Source organism: Triturus cristatus, chromosome 3_2 (genome assembly GCF_964204655.1).
Source record: "Triturus cristatus chromosome 3_2, aTriCri1.1, whole genome shotgun sequence".
Taxonomy (NCBI): domain Eukaryota; kingdom Metazoa; phylum Chordata; class Amphibia; order Caudata; family Salamandridae; genus Triturus; species Triturus cristatus.
Window position 1 is genome coordinate 792,212,608 of NC_140584.1, and position 23,157 is coordinate 792,235,764.

Sequence of the window (23,157 nt, forward strand, 5' to 3'; positions counted from 1 at the left end):
GAATAAATTGTTAAACATGAATACGTTGTGTTTAAGACAAAATTCAATCATTCTAGAAGCATTTTCTTGTGTTCACTTGTAGTACCCAATGTTTTGTCCAAGAAAAAATCAAGTGCTCTTAAACCATCAGTGTGTTGTATGCTTGTATATAGTGAAACGACGTCAAGTGCGATAAAGTGATAACCATTTTTCCATTCAAAATCTTTGATTTTTCTCAAGAAGTCACTAGTATCACTTACATACAATGGTAGATCTTTGACCAGATTCTGTAAAAAGAAATCTATATAATGTGATTTATGTTCAAGACATCCATTCCTTGCAGATATTATAGGTCTGCCAGGTGGGTTTTCAGAGTCCTTTTGAAGCTTGGGTAAAAAATAAATCGTGGGTACCACTGGATGATTGTTCTATAGGAATTTATACATACATATATATATATATATTCACTGAAAAAACCATAGGTTTCAGGGGTGTTATAGTTAGCTGGACTTTTCACTTGTACAAAACCATTGAAATTCCCCCGTTATAGTTAGTTCAGCTAACTATAACTCGCGCGCCCGCAATGCACTGCTGATGACGTCACATATTACATCACTCATGACATGGTCAGTGACATCACTCATGACATCATCCAGTGAATGTGTGTTTTCCTGAAAATTAAATATGTTTTATATATGTATATCTCAAGGTCGATGGAAGAATAAATGGGTATATAAGTGTCTAAATGGATGATTTGTTTTTGAAAAATTGATTGTGTAACTGACTGATTAAGTGTATCATAGTGAATACATGGCTTAGTGAGTAATGTTTAAATATGTAAATATCTGTATCAGTCTCTCACTTTGTGTATAAGTGGCTGCATGGGTTGGTGAGTAGCTACATGGGTGTCTATATAGGTTATTAGTTGGTTTTTTGAGTATCAGTCTGAGTGTCTGCATGGTTCGGTGGGGGGTATTATGTAGTGCATAGGTGCATGAATGAGTGACTCACTGTTTGTATGTGTTGAAGACAGCATGTGTGCAGGACTGTATGGGTGGATGAGTGTGTGTATGGGTGTGTTAGTGAGTGAATGACTGTCTCAATAGTGTCTTTATGAGTAACTACATATGTTTTAAACTAGTATATGTGACTATTGGTGTATATAAGTGAGTATATTTGAGAGTGAGAGATTGAAAGAGTTCCTGTATGAATAAGTATGTGTTTCTATAAGTGATTGTTTAAAAGACTAAGTATGTGTAAGTTTCCGTAGAAGTAAGTGTGGTGGTGTGTGTATAACTGTATATGCAAGTAAATGTATGTTTGATTCTTTATTAGCATGAGTGACTATGTGTGTGAGTAACTCTATGGATGAGTGGCATTGTGTAACAGGATGTATAGGTGTATGAGTACATATGATGAGTGAGTACATGTATGAGTGACTGTATAGGGCTGTTGGTGAATGAGTGGATGTGTATGTGGATCTTAGAATTACTGAAGAGGTTGTTGTAACTGGTATTGGTATGTCCATTGTTTTGAAAATTTTAGTCTCTATTTTTGAATGTGTGTATCAAAGGTTATATTAGGGTGAGAGGAGGTCTGCAACTCTATCACAAGGATGATGTCATCAGTGATGTCATCAGTGATGTCATTTGAGATGTCATCAGTGATGTCATGAGTGATGTCACTGACCATGTCATGAGTGATGTAATATGTGACGTCATCAGCAGTGCATTGCGGGCGCGCGAGTTATAGTTAGCTGAACTAACTATAACGGGGGAATTTCAATGGTTTTGTACAAGTGAAAAGTCCAGCTAACTATAACACCCCTGAAACCTATGGTTTTTTCAGTGAATTTCTGAGGTTTTTTAAATGCTAATTCCTAACTATAACGTGCCTGAAACCTATGGTTTTTTCTGTGAATTTCAAAGGTTTTTTAAATGCTAATTTCTAACTATGCTTACAGAGATAGGACATGTGAAGAAAGAAGACAAAAAGGAACAGAAAGAAAAAAAAGAAGTGCAGAAAGAAGCAACAGAAGTCCTCAAAGACGAAGAAAAGTGCAGGAAGAAGGATAACGTGCAGAAAGAACAAAAAGAAGAGCAGAAAGAAGCCTTGTTGCAAAATCATCCTGTACCCTCAACTTTTTCAGACGGATACTGGTGGTAACTGAGTCTGACTAACCAGTCCTAGAGCCAGTGCTATGTTAAAAGACACTTAGAATACAGTGAAAACTAGGGGTGGGCGGAATTTGCGAAATTAACTTTCGCAAATTATCGCAAAAATGTTTAAAATTATCGCAAACAAGCTGAATTATCGCGAAGATGCGGAAGTTTTTTTCCCGCATGTTCGCGAGATTTTCTGCATGGTTGCGGGTCGCCAACTTACCCATGTGGTTGCATGCGAGCGCGGCCATCTTGTTTTGAGTTGTCTCGCGGTGCATGATCGCGAGAAGAAAGACGTGATCGCGCGATGCATGACGTCACTGCGGGCGCGAACTGTCGCGAGACAGCGCAAATGGCTAAAAACAATACAACATCTCATGGAGAACGCGACCGGATCAAGAAAACGTGTCGGCGAACGCAGGGATTCAGGTAAGGCAATCGCGCGCGCGCGAGAATGTAGTATTTTACAGCGCAAGCAAGAAACAAATTATCGCCAAGCTGCAGAAACCGGAGATTTTGACATTTTCGCGCTCTCCGCGGAACGCGAAAATGTCAAATTATCGCAATTTCCGCGAACGGAATGAAATTTTCGCCCAGGCTTAGTGAAAACACCTACATACACCAGGGAACATTATGCGTTGGGGTCCCCCTGTGATTAGCATGACCTCCTCTGTAAGCCCCTAGAATATAATAGGGCAGGGGGATTAAAACTACCTCTTAAAACAGGCCACAGGGTGTTTTTGCACACGTTAACTCAGGCCTCGTCCCCTCCCTTCACCACTGTGTAAACACGCCCTGTGTCCGTTTTTAGTTGGGAGATTAAGTTCATTTGAATCCTGAGGGTCCCTAGGGTCCAACTAGCCCACTAGGTACCTCCAGTAAGTGCCAAAGAGCTGCGTTGCAGAGAGGTGTAAAAAGTGGCACGGCCTGGACCACCTCTCTGCAATGCAGCTCAGTGGCGCTTACTGGAAGCACTTGGTGGGCTAGTTAGCCCCCAGGGGCCCTCAGTATTGAAGGGAAATTATATCCTCAATTTAAAACGTGCCATAGTGCGTGTTTGCACACGTCACCTCAGGCCCCGTCCCCTCCCTTCACCACTGTGTAAACGCGCCCTGTGGCTGTTCTAAGTTGAGAGATTAAGTCCCCTTGAATCCTAAGGATCCCTAGGGTCAAACTAGACCACTAGGTACCTCCAGTAAGCGCCACAGAGCTGCGTTGCAGAGAGGTGTAAAAAGGGGCTTGGCCTCAGAACACCTGTCTGCAGCGCAGCTCCCTGGCGCATGCTGGAGATGCCTGTTGGGCTAGTTGGCCCTCAGGGACCCTCAGTATTGAAGAGGAATTAATTCCCCAACTTACAATTCACCAGGGGGCGCGTTTGCAGAGTGCTGCAAGGAGGGGGCGTGGCCTCCGGCACGATGCCAGTCTTTTATTTATTTTAATTTTTTAAGAAGGGGGGCTGTGTGGTTCCCCTTCTTATTCTAATTTATTGGCCCTGATGACCCCATCCCCCAGGGCCTGTCTCCTAATTATATTTTTTTGACCCCAATCCCCAGGGCCGGCCACTGTTTTTTATTATTTTTAAAAAATATATATTTATAGACTCACCTAGGACATGCTGGACAAACCGTACATACCTATCACCATGACGATTTGCGTGATATTCATTAAAAGGCGACTATGTATATAATGAATCCACTTGGAATGTATTTACACCACTAGTGAAGCTCTGACATGTCTGATGCCCTACCGTGCCTAATCCCGGTAGACACCCTTGTCGTTTATTTATACAAACATGGGTAGCTATTGACGGGCACATTTAATACACATGCACACCAAGCCATTCAAAGGGGATTTGACAAAAATTCGACCAAAACTATGCAAGAAACCCCCCTCACGGTTAATAAAACACACATCCACTGCCGGATGTGTAATACTTTTTATTTTACTCTCTGGAAAGGGGACGAACATCACTTGAGAGTCACAGCACGCTCCTGGCAGAGCCCAATGCTGTGTTACACCCACCATTGCCTGCTGAGTGCCACACACCTCTGTGTTGTATTCCACTAGCTAGTGCATATGCTATGACACTCTCTAGCCCATGTGCACTGTAACACCACCCCGTGAATATGTCATGCCACACTTGTCTTCGCACGGGTTATATCGCCCCATCTAACGTGCCTTCCTCGATGCCTATGTTATAACTTACAGTGCTATGCCTTACATATTACAATCTGGGATCCATATCTTTGTCACAGTGCATATGCAACGTTACACTCCCCAGCACATATTTTATATTACAACTTTAGAGACTAGTTAGGTTACACAACACTGCCCTGTGCATATTACACTCCAAGGGGCATATCGCATAGCACGCGCTAGTGCCTGTGCTATCTCGCGCTCTCCAATGAATCTGTAATTGCGCACAATGTATTGCATATTATATTTCACGCCAGTTCATCTTATATCACACTTTTTGGTGCATAGTTTATACCATACACTATATCTAGTTTTCATTTTCAATCTTGCTCTCAGGACTATGTTCTATATAACACTGTGTTCACCTACCCTTTTCACGGGCATTACCATTTGCGATAGGGGGTGGAGGGTCAGGGGGTGTTTCTGCCAAGTGAGCCCGGAGTCACAGTCACAAACGTCCTCTTCTTCCTGAATAAAAGTGAGATTATGCTGCATACTTGTTCATATTTTAAGTAGTTCGCACAGACACACGTTTTAAAAACAATAAAGTTCCTAATACCCGCCTTCTCTGAACAGTTAGCTTGCTGCCCCGTCCCCCTCCTCCCTATCCTCTGTTGTGTGAATCCATGGACTAGCCTCCTCCCTCCTGCCATGCATGGTCTGATGTGCTGCCACTGCCCTCAATTTAGTATGATGTACCAGTCCACTCCTCCTGCCCTCGATTGCCCAATTCTATGCCCCATCATTGACCTCCTGCTTAAACTCTGTGCTTAGCTTGCTGCCCCTATTCTCCTTCCCCCTGCCCTCCGATGTCTTTGTGCATGCCCCTGCTCCATCCTTTGTGCCCACCATGTTCCATGGACCTGTCACTCCTATCTACTCTGAGTGTTCTGTTGAGCTGCCACTCCCCTCCCACCTGCCTAGCATTGTCAGATGACTGTAACCTCTCCCTGCCACCTCCACCCTGCCTGTCCACATGCCATGCCCCTATCCTCTTCCTCCTGTCCTACATGGTCCATTGTACTGCCACACCCTTCTGGCCTGCCTGGTCTGTTGTGCTGCAACTGCTCCTCCTGCCTGCCCCGTGCGGTCTGTTGTGAGGCCCCTTCCCCTGAACTTTCTTGTCTGTGCACAGGTCCTGACCCTCCCTTCTATCCTCCATCGTCCTTTGTGCATGCCCCTGCACCCTCCTTCTTGGCCATCATAGCCATTGTGCTGCCACTAACCCTCCCACTTGCCATGCATGGTCTTCTGTGCTGCCATGGCCCCTCCCACCTTCCCTGTGTGGTCAGTTAGCTGCCCCTGACCCCCCCACCTTCCCTCCATGGTCTGTGTGTATGCCATCACAGTCTCAGTGTTGCTCTTCATGGTGTGTCTTGCTTCTAGTGCCCATCCTGCCTGACCTTCATGGCTATCTTGCTGCTCCTGCCCTGCCCCCTTGCCCCCAGCCCTCTGTTTACATGTGCAGACCCCTACTCCCTCCCTCCTGGCTTGTCTGTTCCATTGTAATGCCCCTGATCCGTCCCTCCTGCCCTTTATGGTCTGTTATGCTGCAGCTTTCTCTCCTGTCTGTCCATTATGGTCAGCTAGCTACCATTGCCTCTTGCCCCTCTGTTCTCTGTTGTCCATGTGCATGGTCCTGTCCCCTCCCTCTTGCTTTCTATGGATTGTTGTGCTGCACTCCCGTTCCACATGCCCTGTGTGGTGTATTGTGCTGCTGCAAACCCTGATGCCTGCCCTGCAGGGTCAGTTTGGTGTACCCCTCCATGTCCCTCCTGTCCTCTGTTATCCAAGTCCATGTCCCTACCCCATTTCCTTCCATGATCCAATGTACCATACTTGCGAACATTTTGAACTTGGTAAGAGGGAGATTTTGGAAAAAAACTGGGGTATTGATTTTCCCCTTTGAGTTACATTGAAAAAGAGGAGATTGTAGACAGGAGACAGATCAAATAAAGCCCATTTGAGCTTAAACACATTGGACGTTTCCTGGCTGAATCGGGTCTGTTGGCATGTATGGTTGTACTACCATTGCCTCTTCCTTCTGCCCACTATGGTCTATTACATTGACACAGCCTCTCTTGCAAGTCCTGTATTGTTGGTTTGTTGCCCCTACCCCCCTTTCCACTGCCCTCCATAGTCTGTTGTGCTGCCACGGCCCTTCCTGCCTGCTCAGTGTGGTTAAATTGTTGCCTTTGCACCCTCCTACCTGCCTTCAATTTTCAGAGTCCGTGCCCCTGGCCTCTGCCTCTCAACAGTATCCTAATGAACAACTAGATTGCTAACATTCTATATTTATTACAAAAGTGTGGAACGCCTGACGTCATCTTGATGTAATCAAAACTGTAATACCTAGAGCATTTCCTTTAGAAATTACATATATGAGAGGGTCTTATTGCCATCAAAATTATGGTTAGTGCTCTAAAAGACTAAAATAAGGAAATATTTTCTGAGTTTTCAAATAGCGACAAAGCACTTTTAAATTATTTGTTATCTTTATGTTTTTTTATCCAGTTGACCACTTGATTAAATGTTGCACTTACGGGAGAGGATGTGGTGTTACTTCCAGAACTGCAGACTTTGCAACTGGGGAACCAGGTTGGAGTTTCTGCTTCAGCTCGACATTCTGTGATTCTGGTCAAATCACTTAGTCTCCCCATGTCTACAACCAAAATGAATTTGTTCTTGTGTGATGTAACCAATGCTCATGTAAAGCACTCCAATACCTGACAAGTCTGCACTATATAACACTGCAAAAACACAAAATAATAAGTGTTTTGCACACTTCTGTCATTGGGCTATATTTGGGCTACATCTGGGTGATTTTGGGCTACATTTGGGCTCTTTTGTCTCTGGTGGCCATCTTGGGAGATTTCTTTGTTTTGAACTTTCCTAATTTCCTCATGTACTGCAGTCTCCTCAGTAGGAAATGCTTTCAGTTTTTTACTGTGATTCCATCATGAAGGTATTCAGATATGTCACACATTTGCCATAAATTCTGAATGTTAGCACTCTAGTTGCTCATTAGATCACTGTAGTAAAACTACTGTTCACCATGGAAGTCTGCTCCTGGTATTAAAAGTGCATGTTTCAGTCTGCATGTCAGAATTTTTTTAATGAAATAGAAGGGGATTTGAGAAGTCACTCAAAATGTGCCCTCATTTTCTATCTTCAGCATTAATCATAATTTCTATGGCAAAATGAACCCCCTCATTGTGTTCCTTTTTAAATTAAATGTTTTAAGTGTTACCAGTTTATTCCAATCAAGATGGCTTCAGGTGTGCCATACTTTTGTCATAATGAAGACAGTAAGCGCTCTAGTTGTTTTTAAGAACACTCTGGGACGTTGTCATTGGGCTATACTTGGGCTACATCTGGGTGATATTTGAGCTACATTTGGGCTCTTTTGTCTCTGGTGGCCATCTTGGGAGACTTATTTGTTATGAAGTTTCCTAATTTCCTCATTTACTGCAGTCTCCTCAGTAGGAAATACTTTCAGTTTTTTACTTTGATTCCATCAAGAAGGCATTCAGATGTGTCACACGTGTGCCATAAATTCAGAATGTTAGCACTATTTTTGCTCATAAGATCACTGTAGTAAAGCTACTGCTCACCAGGGAAAACTGCTGCTGGTATTGAAAGTGCATGTTTCAGTCTGCATGTCAGAATTTTTTAATGAAATAGAAGAGGATTTGAGAAGTCACTCAAAATGTGCCCTAAGTTTTCTTTCTGCAGCACTAATCATACTTTTTATGGAAAAATGAACCCCCTCATTTTGTTCCTTTTTAAATTAAATGTTTTAAGAGTTACCACTTTAATCCAAGCAAGATGGCTTCAGGTGTGCCATATGTTTATCATAAGTAGGACTGTTAGCGCTCTAGTTGTTCTTTGGAACACTCTGGGAAGCTGCAGTAGAACACAAAGGAATCAACTGACAGTCTCTGCCCTTGTTGGATGTACATGTTTTACTGAGAATGTCAGACTTCATTCTCACATGACTGAGAAAGATAATGTGAATTTACAGAAAATAAGCTCTCAGTTTAGCTTATAGATCACCTTCCAAACCTCTGTGGGAAAAGCATGAGAAAATATTTTTCTCTCAATCATGACATCCCAGCAGAAGGCTTTTTCACATGGTGAAATCACCTTAGAACATACCACAATTCCTAAAAGGAGTATGGTACCATCAACAAATGATTTCTAATGTAACTAAAGTCTTAAAACCTTCTATTAACTGCAATGCTTTTTAATGAGGTGCTATCATGTATATTGGTCCCAAGATGGCTGCCAACACTTCTTGGATGAAGTGCTGACAGCCAGTCAGATCTCAGGATGAGATGTGTGGTTAGGCTCCGCCCACATATATATATGATTTTACTTTTGATTTTCTCAGGAACTACTGAACAGATTGACACCAGACCTGCAAAAGGCACTTCCCTGACCTGAGGACTACCTCTCTGCCAAATTTCAAGTAATTCTGTTCAGCCGTTCGGGCTGTACCTTGGACTAAAGGTCCCTATGGAAAATTGCATGGGGAAAATGCGTTTTGGGACCCCCTTTTTTCTCAGCCCCCGCTTGACAAATCCCCCCGGGACCTTCAGGGTAGGAGCGGAGCGGAGTGCCCCACCTATTTTGAAAATTTCACGAGGATTCGTCAACCGGTGCCAAAGTTATTCCAAATAGAATGTTGCGGATTTCCTATGGAAACACGGTCCTAACTATAACTGTCTACTGGAGACTGCCAGTAGATAATATATATATATATATATATATATATATATATATATATATATATATATATATATATATATATATATATATATATATTACCTACTGGCGGTCGCCAGTAGGTAGTTATAGTTAGGACCACGTTTCCATAGGAAATCCGCAACATTCTATTTTGAATAACTTTGGCGCCGGTCGACGAATCCTCGTGAATGTTTCAAAATAGGTGGGGCGCTACGCTCCGCTCCTACCCTGAAAGTCTCGGGGGGATTCGTCAAGCGGGGGCTGAGATAAAAGGGGGGTCCCAAAACGCGTTTTTCCCATGCATTTTTCCATAGGACAGAACAGAATTACTAGAAATTTGGCAGAGAGGTAGTCCTCAGGTCAAGGAAGTGCCTTTTGTAGGTTTGGTGTAAATCTGTTCAGTAGATTCTGAGAAAATAGCCTTTAAATCAATATATATATCTGAGCCAGCTTACGGTGCGCTTACGGTACGCTTACCGTACGCGTACGGTGGCGTGCGCGAGCGCAATTCTGATTGGCTCTTAGATCTTAGTAAACATTCGAATCGGCCGAAACCAGGAAGCGGCGGCCGCCATTTTCTCTCTCGCACTGAGAGTGATGTTTAAAATATAAAGCACAAAAACATGTAAAGGGGCTGTTTAGACAGCTCCCACACACATAGCAATGTTGAGGGAGTCCCCAAAGATCCCCCAAGGCCAAAAACGGAATTTTTATTTTTTTGCTAATTTCGCCGATTACGCTTACCGTACGCGTACGGTAAAAAATTATATAAAAAAAAAATTATCCACACTCTCCCCACCCCGTGTGCAATTGGTGCCGGAAGGGCACCAAATGTGCATGGCTTATTAAAGATGAGTTAAACTAAAATATTTAAAAAAAAAAAAATAAAAAAAAAAATTATCCACACTCTCTCCACCCCGTGTGCAAATGGTGCCCGAAGGGCACCATTTGTGCATGGCTTATAACATATACGAAAAATTAAAATATTACCTTTCAAAACGAAGTGCATCATATGTCCTCCATGTGCGCACGGTGCGCGAAGCGCATCGTGCGTACATGGCCCATCTAGCGTAACGTGGGCACGCGGTGCGCATGCGGAACGAACTGCGTTAAGTGGGCGCGCACGCCACGAATGGCGTAAAGTAACTTAGCATTTAAAAAACCGTACAAATTCACTGAAAAAACCATAGGTTTCACACACGTTATAGTTAGGAATTAGCATTTAAAAAACCTTGCAAATTCACTGAAAAAAACATAGTTTTCACACATGTTATAGTTAGCGGAAATTTTACTGATAAAAAACCAATGAAATTCCCCCGTTATAGTTAGTGCAGGCAACTATAACTCACGCGACCGCAATCTTCTGCTGATGACATATGTGTCTTTATGAAAAAAAAATATTTGTAATATATGTATAGCTAAAAATGTATGGAAGAAGACATGGGCAAATAAGTGTCTGAATACAGTATTAGCATCAGCAGAGGATTGCGGTCGCGTGAGTTATAGTTGCCTGCACTAACTATAACGGGGGAATTTCATTGGTTTTTTATCAGTAAAATTTCCGCTAACTATAACATGTGTGAAACCTATGGTTTTTTCAGTGAATATATATATATATATATATATATATATATATATATATATATATATATACATATATATATATATATATATATTTACTGGAAGAAACAAAGGTTACAGGGACATTATAGTTAGGTTCACTAAGCAATTCAGCAGATATAGTTATACTTATAGTTATACTAAGGTTAAGAAACTAAAACTTGTAGGTAATATATATATACGTGTTTTCTTCATGTTATTTCCCATAGGAAACTTTAGACACAACTACAGTCCGAAGTGCTGAATAGAATTATAGCACATTTGGCAAAAAGGTAGTCCTTGGTTCAGAAAGAGCCCTTGTTTTTTAAATGGTGTAAATCCGTTCAGTAGTTCCAGAGAATTTCACAAAATAGAGGTGAAAAAATCTATTTCCCATAGGAAACTTTAGACATGGTTACAGCTGAAACTGCTGAACGGAATTACACCAAATTTGGAAAAAGGTAGGTATTGCTTCAGAAAGAGTCCTTTTTTTAAAATGGTGTAAATCCGTTGAGTAGTTGCTGAGAAATTCCAAAAATAAAAGTTTCGATATCCATGGCCGCGGTGGATCCGTGCACCCTCCCGACCACGAGCTTTATGCTAATTGGCTGTCAACACTCCAAATTAGTAAGTGTTTGCAGCCATCTTGTGCCTCGGTAACCGAGGCACAAGAAAACAGAAAACGCGCAAAACAAGAAAAGGGGGCAGGGTAGTAACACCCTGACTCCCTAGGCCTGCTTACACAACCCCCAGGGCCAAAAAAAGCATTTTTTTCTTTAAAACGGCAAGATGTGCGGAGGATCCGTGGATCCGGCCGCAAAAATAAAAAAACGAAGTGTGGGCTCGCGTGCTTCGTTATTAATTAGCCCCCGGGTGGGCCAAGTCCCGGGGGCATGACAAAAAATAATTGCGGGGGCCCAGGGGGGGCCCCGCAGCCGCACCACCCCCGGGGCTTTCTATAAATATTTGCGGGGGCACACAGACCCCCCCCCCCGCAGCCCCGGGACCGCCACCCCCTGGGGCTTCTTTTTTTAATGTATGGGGGTCTCAAAGGCCCCTCAAGCCCTGGGGACCGCCACCCCGAGGCTTTCATTAATTATTTGTGGGGGGTATCCCACCCCCCCGCAGCCCCGGGGACCGCCATCCCTGGGGCTGTGCATTGGTTGGGAGGGGCACCGCACGGCCCCCCTCCTGGAGCCTGTGATGGCCATGGGAACCGCCACCCCCCAGGGCCGGCTCCTGCAGTGTCCCGGGGTGCCCACCAGGGCACAGGGCGGGGAGCCACGTCATAGCAAATACTGGTTTGGATTTTGGAAGAGAGCAGGAAACCTGCTCTCTCTTCCAAAATCCAAACCAGATTGCTTTTCCACACGGGGAGCTGCATGTCAGCAGCTCCCCATGTGGAAAAGCAATGCCGCCTCCCGCAGGATGCGGGGAGCCAGCAGGAACCGTGGGGGCATTGGGGCACAACGAGAGGCCCAGCCCCGGGGGATGGGGTCTCTGGGGCCATAAATGGCCTGAGGAGGGGGGACACGCAGCCCCCTCCAAAGAAATAAAACCAGGTACCTCCAGTAAGCTCCACAGGCCTGCGTTGCAGAGGTGGTCCAGGCCATGCCCCTTTTTACACCTCTCTGCAACGCAGCTCTGTGGCGCTTACTGGAGGCACCTAGTGGGCTAGTTGGACCCCAGGGACCCTCAGGATTCAAGGGGACTTAATCTCCCAACTCAAAATGTGCCACAGGGCGCGCTTGCACAGTGGTGAAGGGAGGGGGCGGAGCAAGAGGTGACATGTGTGCAAACACTCCCTGTGGTGCATTTAAAGTTCGGGAAATAATTCCCTTTCAATCCTGAGGGCCCCTGGGGCCAACTAGCCCACCAGGTGCTTCCAGTAAGCGCCACTGTGCTGCGTTTGCAGAGAGGTGGTCCAGGCCATGCCCCTTTTTGCACCTCTCTGCAACGCAGCTCTGTGGCGCTTACTGGAGGTACCTGGTGGGCTAACTGGACCCAAAGGGACCCTCAGGATTCAAGGGGACTTAATCCCCCAACTTAAAATGTGCCATGGGGCGTGTTTACACTGTGGTGAAGGGAGGGGGCGGGGCCTGAGGTAACGTGTGCAAACACGCCCGTTGGCATGATTTAAGTTGGGGAATTAATTCCCCTTCCATCCTGAGGGCCCCTGGGGGCCAACTAGCCCACCAGGTGCTTTCAGTAAGCGCCACTGCGCTGCGCTGCAGAGAGGTGGCCCAGGCCATGCCCCTTTTTACACCTCTCTGCAACGCAGCTCTTTGGCGCTTACTAGCGCTTAATGACGATCAGTTGTCATTGCACGTAGAAAGACGGGAGAGGTATCATTGGAAAGGGGAGAATCTCCCCAGTGGATCCCTGCTTGGGAATCGCCCCAGGAGGGCGATTCCCAAGCAGGGATCCACCCACTAGACATCAGGGAGGGGGGAGCGGTCCCTTGAGCAAGGGCTTTTGCTCCCCCCAAATGGTTTGGGTGTGATTTAGTCTTTTTGCCCCCCCCGGGGGGCAGATGGGGGCAGTAGCCCCCAATCTGCCCCCCCGGGGTGCAAAAAGCCCACTAGACACCAGGGATATTACCTTTTGGCCGCATAATTTATTAGGGTGGGGGCTGCCCATAAAGGGGGCAGATGGGGGCAGTAGCCCCAAATCTGCCCCCCGGGGGGGGCAAAAAGCCCAGTAGACGCTAGGGATTTTTTAGGCAAATTTTAATTAGGGTGGGGGCATTGGCATGCCCGTTTTGGGCAGCCCCCACCCTAATTAAAATTTGCCCAAAAAACTCCCTGGCATCTTGTTGAGTTTCTGCCCCCCCCTGGTGGGCAGATGGGGGCATTAGCCCCCAATCTGCCCTGCCAGGGGGGGGCAAAAATCCCACAAGACACCAGGGATTTTTGGGGGCAAATTTGAATTAGGGTGGGGGCTTCCAAAACGGGCATGCCCATGCCCCCACCCGCAAAAATAACAGCCTTCCTGCCCCCCTGGGGGGCAGATGGGGTAGTAGCCCCCAATCTGCCCCCCTGGAGGGGCAAAAAGCCCACTAGACGCCAGGGAATTTTTTGGCAAATTTTAATTAGGGTGGGAGCATTGGCATGCCCGTTTTGGGCAGCCCCCACCCTAATAAGAATTTTCCCAAAAAACTCCCTGGTGTCTAGTGGACTTTCTGCCCCCCTGTGGGGCAGATGGGGGCATTAGCCGCCAAACTGCCCCCCGGGGGGGCAAAAAGCCCACCAGACGCCAGGGATTTTTTTGGGGCAAATTTGAATTAGGGTGGGGGCTCCCAAAACGGGCATGTCCATGACCCCACCCCCTTCTCCACAAAAATAACAGCCTTCCTGCGCCCTGGGGGGCAGATGGGGCAGTAGCCCCCAATCTGACCCCCGGGGGGGGCAAAAAGCCCACTAGAGGCCAGGAATTATTTGGGAAAATTTTAATTAGGGTAAGGGCATTCGCATGCCCGTTTTGGCCAGCCCCCACCCTAATTAAAATTTGCCCAAAAACTCCTTGGCACCTAGTGGACTTTCTGCCCCACCTCGCGGGCATATGGGGGCATTAGCTCCCAATCTGTCCCGCCGGGGGGGGCAAAAAGCCCAATAGACGCCAGGGAGTGTTTTTTGGGCAAATTTGAATTAAGGTGGGGGCTCCCAAAACGGGCATGCCCTCACCCACTCCCCCGCAAAAATTACAGCCTTATTGCCCCCCCTGGGGGGCAGGTGGGGCAGTAGCCGCCAATATGCCCCCCCCGGAGGGGCAAAAAGCCCACTAGACGCTAGGGATTTTTTGGGGGCTAATTTGTATTAGGGTGGGGGGGTACCAAAACAGGCATGCCCATGCCCCTATCCCCACAAAAATAACAGCCTTCCTCCCCTCTGGGGGCAGATGGGGCAGTAGCCCCCAATCTGCCCCCCGGGGGGCAAAACGCCCACTAGACGCCAGGGATTTTTTGGGGCAAATTTTAATTAGGGTGGGGGCATTGGCATGCCCGTTTTGGGCAGCCCCAACCCTAATTAAAATTTGCCCAAAAAACTCCCTGGCGTAGTGGACTTTCTGCCTCCCCTGGGGGGCAGATGGGGGCATTAGCCCCCAATCTGCCTTACCGGGGGGGGTAAAGAGCCCACTAGATGCCAGGGAATATTTTGGGTCTTAATTTGAATTCGGGTGGGGGTTGCCCAAAACGGACATGCCCATGCCCCCACCCCCTCCCTGCAAAAATTACAGCCTTCCTGCCCCCCGTGGGGGACAGATGGGGTAGTAGCCCCCAATCTGACCCCCAGGGGGGCAAAAAGCCACTAGACGCCATGGATTTTTTGGGGCAAATTTTAATTAGGGTGGGGGTATTGGCATGCTCGTTTTGGGCAGCCCCCACCCTAATTAAAATTTGCCCAAAAAACTCCCTGGCGTCTAGTGGACTTTCTGCCTCCCCTGGGGGGCAGATGGGGACATTAGCCCCCAATCTGCCCTGCCGAGGGGGGCAAAAAGCCCACTAGATGCCAGGGAGTTTTTTGTGGCAAATTCAAATTAGTGTGAGGGTTGCCCAAAACGGGCATGCCCATGCCCCCACCCCTTCCCTGCAATACTTACAGCCTTCCTGCCCCCCCTGGGGGACAGATGGGGCAGTAGCCCCCGATCTGCCCCTCCGGGGGGCAAAAAGCCCACTAGACGCCAGGGATTTTTTGGGGCAAATTAGGGTGGGGGCATTGGCATGCCCGTTTTGGGCAGCCCCCACCCTAAATAAAATTTTCCCAAAAATCTCCCTGGCGTCTAGTGGACTTTATGCATTCCCTGGGGGGGACATAGGGGCAGTAGCCCCAATCTGTCCCCCGGGGGGGGGGGCAAAAAGCCCACTAGATGCCAACAATTACGCTGGCTTTTTTTATGCGTGGGGGTGGGTCTGCCCAGAATGGGCATACCAATGCCCCCAGCCTCCAAAAACATAGCCACAGTGTTTTTGCCCCCCTTGGGGGCATATCGGGGCAACCCCCTTTCCCCCGATACCTCCCCCGGGTGGCAGAAAGGCGATTAGGCACGGAGTTGTTTTTATCAATATGCCTACCTGTGGATTGTGGGCCCTACCGCAGCCGGCACATAGGGAAGCCTATCAAACCCACACATTTCTGAAAACTAGACACCCGGGGGAGTCCAGCGAGGTATGGCATGCGTGGGTCCCCTAACGTTTTCCTACCCACGATCCCCTGTAAACCTCAAATTTAGCTGAAAAATTAACTTTTTTCTCAAAGTTCTGTGTGGGAAAGTTCTGGAATCTATGTGGATCCACAAATTTCCTCACACCCAGCGTTTCCCCAGGTCTCCCAATAAAAATGATACTTCACTCACGTGGGTAGGTCAAGTACCCGAGACAGGCAAGGGCCCAAAACCTATTGAGGCAATATCAAAATGACCTATCACAAAACAACCTGGTTTTGCAACGGGGGTCACCTGGGTTTTTGTCCCCGGGCTCGGCAGCCATCTTGGAAAACTACCAAACCCAAACATTTATGGAAACTAGACATCCGGGGGAGTCCAACGAGGTACGGCTTGCGTGGGTCCCCATCATTCTCCTACCCAGAATCCCCTGCAAACCTCAAATTTTGCCGAAAAATTCACTTTTTTTGCAAATTTATGTGTGGGAAAGTTCTGGAATCTGGGTGGATCCACAAATTTCCTCCCACGCAGCATTCCCCCAGGTCTCCCGACGGAAATGAGACCTCACTTGCATGGGTGGGTCAAGGACCCGCGGCAGGCAAGGGTTGTTTTGTGTCCTTGCCTGTCGTGGGTACTTGGGCCTCCCGCACAAGTGAGGCACCATTTTTATCGGGACACCTGGGGGAACGCTGGGTGGTGGGAAATTTGTGTGAGCCCGGTGATGCCACAACTTTCCCACACAAAAATGTGTGAAAAAACTGTTTTTTTCAGCTAAAATTGAGGTTTGCAGGGGATTCTGGGTAAACAAACGTTGGCGGATCCACGCAAGCCATACCGCCCTGGAAGCCCCCGGGTGTCTAGTTCTCAGAAATGTGTGGGTTTGGTAGGTTTCCTACATGGCCGCCGAGCATGGGCCAAAAACCCAGGTGACCCCCCCTTGCAAAACCAGGAGGTTTTGAGATAGGCAATTTTGATGTCGCCTCACTATGTTTTGGGCCCTTGCCTGTTGCAGATACTTGGGCCTCCCACACAAGTGAGGCACCATTTTTATCGGGAGACCTGGGGGAACGCTGAGTGGTGGGATATTTGTGTGAGCCCGGTGATGCCACAACTTTCCCACACAAAAATGTGTGAAAAAAGGGATTTTTTTCAACTAAAATTGAGGTTTGCAGGGGATTCTGGCTAAGGAAATGTTGGGGGATCCACACAAGCCATACCTCCCTGGAAGCCCCCGGTTGTCTAGTTTTCAGAAATGTATGGGTTTGGTAGGTTTCCCTAGATGGCCGCTGAGCACGGGGCCAAAAACCCAGATGACCCGCCTTGCAAAACCAGGTGATTTTAAGATAGGCAATTTTGATGTTGCCTCACTACGTTTTGGGCCCTTGTCTGTCGCTGATACTTGGGCCTCCCACACAAGTGAGGCACCATTTTCATCGGGAGACCTGGGGGAACGCTGGGGAAGCCCCCGGGTGTCTAGTTTTTAGGGGTGGGTGGAATGTGCGAAATTCTCTTTCGCTAACTATCGCGAAAATGTTGAAAATCTCCGCAAACACGCCGGAAATATCGCGAAGACGCAGAAGTTTTTTTCCCGCCCGTTCGCGGTATTTTCGACGTGATCGTGGCTCGCCAACTTACCCATGCGGTTGCTCACGGGTGCGGCTATCTTGTTTTCACTTGTCCTGCCCGCCCGCGATGCTTACTTTCTGTTCCGGGTCGCGCAATGCATGCTCGCGCCCGTTCGCGGTACATTTTTCCTGTTCGGGAACACTTTTACTTGTTTGCATTGCTTTTTGCGTGCTCGGGGAGAAAATATCACGCGAACTTCCGCACGTGGTCGCAATGGGCGCGGCCATCTTGTTTTTCACTCTATTGCATGGTTCTGGGGCCTGATTTTCAATCCTCCCTGTATCTTTCCAATCCTTTGTTTGAAGCCACTTTTTTAAAATCTTTTTTATTTATTATTTCTCTAACTATTTTCCTGCTTCTATATTTTTGGTTTTTGTCTACTTTTTTAGTTTTTTTAGCTACTTTTTCACACTTTCTATTGCTTGCTATTTATTTCCTTTACTTACTTTTTAAATTTTATTACCTTTTCTTTCCCGCCCCGTCTCTCATCCCCAGAACTATGTCAAAGGGTAGGGCTCACCGCAGCCAGAGCCGCGACCGCCTTCCTTGTGGAAGGCGGCGCCCACAAGGGGTGCAGGCACGGGCCTTATTTGGGGAGGTGGAGTTGGCTGCACTCATCTTCTTTGTGCAGTGCCACCTCCCCTCAACCCTGGCAGCAGGTGGCAGGCCTGGGTCCGGGTACGGGCTCCGGGAGCGTCGACAGTGGTGGGGGAAGGTGCGCCAGGCAGTGTTGCGCTGCTCTGGGGTCCGACGCACCCAGGCACAGTTGACGCACTGGTGGTCCGACATCCTGGACCGTGAGCAGGACCTGCTGGACCTGCTAGGAGTGGAGGTCCCGGGTCTTGGTGAGTAACTATTTAATTATTACTACTTTGTGTCTGTTCTTCTGCTCTGTGTTATATATTGCGAATATCTTTTTTTCTTCCAAGCAGCTAGAATGTTGCTGCTTACATTCCAGGTTAATTACATTTAAAAGTCTTCTGTGATTGTTATGACACAGGTGCTCCTCTGCACTATTACTAATCTTACTTGTTTGCAACTTTGCGTTTGCGCTTGCTTAGCGTGTTTATGTAAGAGTTTATTTTAGAGAAATTAAGTTATGTAATGCTATAGTGACTCTAGTCCTTACTTTGTCCTGTCACTAAGAGATAGGGGCGGATTGATACTTAGGTTTAGTTACTTTGTATGAGTTTGTAATTTTTTAGTGGTATGTGTGATGCCCCCTCAGTTACGTCACGTGCTGCTACTACGCCAGTATTTATTAGAACCTTTTCTAGTTTGTTCAATGAGTGGTGGTAAATGGCTTAGCACTAGCAGAACATCAGCATCAATCAATCAACCCAAAATTTGGTGTATACAAAAAATGTAATCATGTGTCCTCCATTTGACCATATGCATTGTTGAGGACTAAAAGAAGTGGAAATGCATACTTAATGTACAATTGGCACGCCTGGAATAGGTGGGCTAGGTCAGGTGGTACGTCGTACTTAGGCTTCGTTAGTATTCTGGAATCAGAATGGAAGACTGGATTACTGTTGATAAATAGTAAGTAGTCGATCTGCAAATCCCCCGATACTACTTGTTGACCAGATGAGATCGGTAAATTTAGTTATTGCAATTGTTGTTTACATAAGTGGTTTTTGACCGTTCTGTAACCCCTTCAGCGCGGCGCGGATTGCCGCGCCGTGCTGAAGGTTCGTTGCGCGGGCGGGGCCGTGACGGAGCGGTTCTGTCATCCGCACAGCGTGACCGATGCGCATGACGGAACCGCTCCGTCATGCGCATCGAAAGGGTTAAAAAAAATGTATTTGTTTGACACCATCCATCAATATTTGTCTCTTTCTTATATCTTTCCTGTTCAGCACCCAGGGGCAGGCAGACAGGGAGTGGGCAGTCGGCGGGAGAACAACACCACCAGGAGGACACAAACGAGGGCTCCTCTGCTGGCCCTAGTAAGTCTTCTTGTTTTTAATAATAATTCTTATTCCATAACTTTTACTGCACCATATTTTTGCCGAACTATTGTTTCAGTTTCCCAATGCTATTTTTTACCAACAATTATCCTTCGATCTGTAGGGTTTCAAAAATATTGTTATCCCTGCCTCTGCTATGATGACTCTCTGTACTACTACTACTATCAGTCTGTCTGTTGTGTAGTAGCTAAGCTTGCCCAGTTGGCCACTCTTTATTTGAAAGGTTGTAAATAAAACTCAGATTCACCAGTAGCTCTAGCCATTGAGTCCAGTCCTTTGGGTCGTCCTCTTGTACTACTTCTAGTCTTATTGATCTTGAGTCTTTGTTAATCTTGAGGCTTTGACAATTCACACCAACAAATGCCCAACCAGATTTATTACTATTTTGATATGATAGGACATACTACTACTGTTGTAGGGATTTTGCACATACAGACCTTTGCACAAGAAAATAGGATGTTGGTGATGGTAGGTTGGACAATCCTCACACACCTCAATCAGAAATTCAGAACCCACCACAATCCCCTGCCCGACTAGTTATAGTAGTGTCTTGTCATAACTATTAGGTCTCCGAACCCTCCCCCCAAGATACCCAACAAGTAGACAACCCAGAACATAACACACCCAACCTCTGAGTCGTGGAAGCAATGCACATGCACACCCTTCCTTTAATTTGCTCACTCGTATAAGTCCACACCAAATACCACCAAGTCTATGTAAGTTCAAAATGTTTATTTTGAATTGAGAAGCTCTGTACGTTGTTCTATTATAATGCAGCACCAACAGGAAAATCAATTACATTAAAACAATAAACATTGTTACACTTACTTACAGTTGGGAATTAAATCATGATAACTGAACAGTGGTGGAAGCACCACCATCCCCTAGGAATTTAGTTTATATAAATTTATAAATGAAGATCTCTGAGTGAAGGGACCCCTCACCTTAGAAGAACCTAGTACTGGTAGTTGTTGTATCATAAGCTCTGCAAAGCTCTGGTTCGTAGAAGGGAATCTTCCGTCTGTAATGCGAAAAATGAAATGGTGCGCGTTAGTATATTGCAACTTGCAAGCATTTCTCAGCCGTGCCAAAAAGTGTAGCATTTATGGATAAGCAATATGGACTAACAGTACACCAGTACTTCATAAAAAAGTGGCTTGTTAATGTTTTGGTTGACCGCTTCTACGCAGCGCGTAGACAGTAGCAGGGTGAGGTCATGTGGGCTCAAAGGTGTCTTATACAACAAGCTGCAAGGTAACGTCACATGTGCAAAAATAAAAGACACAAAGGTAAAAGGGTTGCATGGCTCGGGCTAACTAAGCAAAGGCTAGAATGACCCTAGGGGGGACCATATATAACTACTAGTGTCTACTCTACTACTACCTGATTTGTACTAGTGATGTATGTTATATACTATTAACTCATTTTTCAATCTTGCTACTGACCAATAGAGGGAGGTGTATATGACGCCTAAAAAATGTGTAATGTTTTCCAGGCGCACTACCGACCACGACCACCATTGCCGGGGCCAGCGAAGGCGACGCGGAGGGAGAGGATGCGGCAGTTGCCAATCCCGATGATGGAGCGGCAGGGGGAGGGCCAGCACCAGTGGCGGGCGGTGGTAAGTTAGATTCATAATCCTTAACTATTGTTGACACTACACTCACTGCAAGGGTGTACTGTATGTATACTGTACTGTTGAGACTTAGGGCCCCATTAGGATGGCGGGTGGATTGACCCCGCCGGGCCGGCGGTAGTCACCGCCGACCTGGCAGGGGCAAAACTCCCGCCATCCCTGTAGAAAAGACCCCCCGCCATAGATATTACAATAGCTGGGGAGTCCGCGCCGATTTTCCGCACAGTCGACATGTCGACCGGGCGGAAAAGGGTTCAATATGGCTGGCGGTGTCTGAACACACCGCCAGCCATATAATCTGCATTTTTGAATGCCTTTCGGAAAGGCATGCGGAGTATGCTTGGGGGCCCCCATGGAGGTTACCTATGCTATGGTACCCCCCTGCCTTTCAAAGCACAATGTGGCAGGCTCCGCGCGGGGCCTTTCACGTTGTGCTTGGAAAAGCACAACATGTATTTTTAGCATTGCTTTCTGCACCGCCCACCACAATCTAAAAAAAACGGGATGCGCCCGCCACTGTGGTGGGCGCATCCTAATTGTCCCCACGGGACCCCCGCCCTTTTTAGCGTGAGGATGGTGGGTGGACAAAGTCTGCCCGCCATCCGATGTCCTAAGTAAGTAAGAGTTGTTGCGAACGTTTGAAGAGTGAAGACACCCTTCAATTTGCATAGGGGCGGGAGTATTGAGTAACCAATGGCCTCATCTATCTGATTTCAACTCCGCTTTGAAAGTTTTATGGAGAAGACTAAAAGTCAGATCAGATCACCTGGTATTCAACTAAAAAGTGAAAGACGGGTGGAAGGAAGAAGGACGGGCGAGATTTAATAAATGTTATGTACTGTGCTTTATAGTGCTACCATGCCACTATGTGTATAATTAACTTGTCTTACTGGTTTTTTAAGAGTATATTTTACAATTGTCTTGTTTTTTTCTTTTTGATACACAGCTACTCCTTCCAAAGTTAATCGGAAGGAGTTGGCCGCCAAGGCACGGTGCCGGAAGCTGAAGGCAATGCAGCAGGAATATCAGCGGCTGGTGGTCTTGGCAGAGGAGGAGGAGGAGACTGCAGCACTTCAAGCCTCCTCCAGTGTCCCGGGCCCCAGCCACTGCCCTCCATCGGTACGGCGCCACCGTCTGGCGGCTGCCCGCCACCACCACCACAATACCATCTCTGGTGCCCCCCCACTGTGGCTGCACCTGCCACGCTCTCAGGCGCCGCGTCACCCGACTAGAGGAGTAGATGCGTGTCGTCCTTTAATCCCACCCCACACCTTAGTCCCTGTCTTATGCCCCTTTTTTAATTGTTGTTTGGGTGGGTGGGAATTGGGCGTGGGGGTTTTGGACTATTTTCTGGACTTTCTTACGGACATTGGTTGAGGTTAGGGAGGGGGTGGTTCAGCTTTTGTGGGTTTTTAGTTTATTTTTGTTAGGGTACATTAAATCTATATTTCTACGTTACATGCAATGTTGTTAATGTTTTGTAGGTGGGGTTACTGTTTTACATCACACTGTTTTCTTGCTGGTGCAGGTCCGCCCATAGCCAGTGTTTGATTTAAATAATTGGCTGACTGTATAAGACACAAACAGATAGATGCGACACCCCTCACTGATTGAGTTGTCCTGCTAGTACTTTCAGTCTCTCTTCTAGTCTATGCATTCTTTATCTGGACTCAAAGGGGTGTGTGAAATTGAATTCATTGAAAACATGTCCATTATTAATTATGCCTCCCCCAAACTTCTCTTACCTTTGCTTGATGTTTAACTTAGGCACAGCAATGGCTGCATGGTGAAGATGGTGGTTTCCTTTTTCTAACATGCCATGATGGGGTGGTGGTGGTAGTATATTAGTAGCAGTTGACACTGGCAGGGCAGCAGCATTTGCAAAAAAAAAAAATGAGACAGTCAGTCGCCTTTGAGAGACTGTTCGAGGAGTAGTAGAATGAAGTACAGTACAGAACTTTCCGAGCAACAATAATATGCAAAAATATTTTACAACAAAACATAATGGTGGTGGGGATAGCCTACTAGACAGAGTTACAAACTATAGTTGTGTCGAGTCACTTGACTAGGTCTACAG